The sequence below is a fragment of the Engraulis encrasicolus genome, chromosome 6 (genome assembly GCF_034702125.1).
Source record: "Engraulis encrasicolus isolate BLACKSEA-1 chromosome 6, IST_EnEncr_1.0, whole genome shotgun sequence".
Classification (NCBI taxonomy): domain Eukaryota; kingdom Metazoa; phylum Chordata; class Actinopteri; order Clupeiformes; family Engraulidae; genus Engraulis; species Engraulis encrasicolus.
In genome coordinates this window covers 46,552,680-46,555,179 of record NC_085862.1, presented here as the reverse complement: position 1 = coordinate 46,555,179, position 2,500 = coordinate 46,552,680, and positions in this window count along the sequence as shown.

Sequence of the window (2,500 nt, the reverse complement as noted above, 5' to 3'; positions counted from 1 at the left end):
CACACACAAACGTATGCACCGACCCAGCCACCCACATTCATTCACACACACACACACACACACACACACACACACACACACACGCACGCACACACGCACACACACACACACACACACACACACACACACACACACACACACACACACACACACACACACACACACACACACACACTAGTTCTAAAGCACCTGTTCGGGGTGAGGAGGATGATAAGTCACCGGGCCATGCTGTATTGATTGGGGTCCTGGAGACTTACCCAAAGAGGAGGCGGAGGTGAGTGATTGTGTTTTACAGAGAACATTATCACTCCCCTCCAAGCCCTCCGCGCGTTCCCTTTCTCTCTCTCTCTCTTGTCCCTTTCTCTCCTCTCCCAGTCCACTCCACTCCTCTCCTCTGTCTCTATCTCTCTCTCTCCTCTCCTTTTCTCTCCTCTCTCTCTCACTCCTCTCCCTCTCCACTCCACTCACTCTCTCTCTATCCTCTCCTCTTTCCTTTCCCCACACGGACAGAGACCACCAAGGCAGCCGCCCGCAGCCAGCTGAATGGGACTTGACTCACCCAAGCGCTAAGTCCAATTTGAAAGCCAAATTCTGAGAATAAAGCAAAAGCAAATGGTTACACACTATGACCAGACCATTTTTCATTCTTACCCCCCACCTCGTCCTCCTCGGAACTGAGTAGACTCAAAACATCATCTAATGCCATTGCTGGCCATGGCAATAATCATGATTCTCAGGGAGAAAGTTGGAGCACCGTTGTACTGTGCTTGTGGGGTATCCACTGCAGAAAACGATACAGAGGAGCCCACATGTTCTTTTTTTTATTCCCCGCTCCGGTCTTCTTTTCCTCATCTTGCTCTACATTTTCATTTAAAAATGTAAAAAAAAAGAAATTGTGGAGGATGATTTTGTCACCGCGATGGGGTGTGTTGAGCATTGAGCGAGTATGCCTCACCTGCTGTGGCCAGATGGATAAATCGCTCCGTTATGGCAATTTAAATAACTCCAGCACTTTTTATGGGGCTCTATTTGTTAGACGAAAGAGATCCCTTGTCTGGGTGAAGCAGGAGTTTTCCTCTGTGTGTGTGTGTGTGTGTGTGTGTGTGTGTGTGTGTGTGTGTGTGTGTGTGTGTGTGTGTGTGTGTGTGTGTGTGTGTGTGTGTGTGTGTGTGTGTGTGTGTGTGTGTGTGTGTGTGTGTGTGTGTGTGTGTGTGTGTGTGTGTGTGTGTGTCTGCTGCTCTCTTCATGTGCAAGTGTAGATTAAATCTGGATCAGGCCCGGAGAGAAGCTCAGTCTTGACTGCCATAATCCACAATTGGAGATGATCTTGTCTGTTAAAAAATTGCCTCCAGTCAGCGGCACAGCCAAATGAGATCTCAGAGATCTCGCTCAACCAACCCCCCCACCCCCTCCATCTTCACTTTCATCTCTGTCTTCTCTCTCTCCTTCTTTCTCTCCATTCTTTACAAACCTCTCCATCTCTATTCCTCTTGCTCCCATCTTTCTTTCCCTCTCTTCTCTATACTCGTCTCCCTTTCACCTCATTCTCTCTCTCTCTCTTCCTTATATTCCTCTCTCTCCCTCTCTCTCTCTCTCTGTGTCTCCCAGTAATGCTCTACATATGGCGGCACCTGAGTAATCAGTGTGGATATCATCAGCCAGTGCTGCTGATAGGCTTGTGTGGAAGCTCTCCTCTCGCCTCTCGCCTTGTCTTGTTGTTATCAGCCAGGTGCAATCTGATCCAAGAGGGCCGCTTCAGGAGGAATTAAACATTTTTTCATGCTGCTGCCACCACTTTAATTGATTGATGCTAAAAGTTTAGAAAATAAAAGCCCCTCCAGCTATTGCGCAGGGTTGGTGGGTTGGTGGGTGGGCTGGCGGGTGGGGGGCCGTCTGTGAGAGGAGCAGTGTCTATTGGAAGTGGCAGCTCGCATTTTCAGCTTCACTCGCCTCTGTCATCTCTGGCTGCATGTGTGTGTGTGTGGCTGCCACTTCACACCAGGCTCCGGCCTGAAAGACACATGTACTCTGAATAAGGGAATCAATAGAACACTTAATGAACAATTAGGGGAACAGCTGTACGCCTGTCAGACATCCATCTGTACCGAGCTGGGGAAGGGGAGATGGAGGGTGGTTGAGGTGGGGTGGGGTGGGGTGTTCGTTGGGAAGGTGGACGTAGAGGAAAACACTAGGTCTTTTTTGTTATACAAGACAACAAGCACTCCTCCTCCGAACCACCTCCTCAAAAAGCATCATCAACTCATTTACACCCAGTATATACGATACTCGCCCATCAAGCCAACAACCAGGCAAACGAGAAGTATAAACAAGGTTTATTTATTCTTGCTGTCTTGACCCGTCTCTCATTCATGCAAACACATACAAAACACACATTTGTGTGTTAAAGAGGGAACTCTAAAAACATCCATTCCCATCCGTCAGGCTACACATCGGTCTACACGGCTGGATCAATACATTTGACAACGATCCTGGCGTTTAT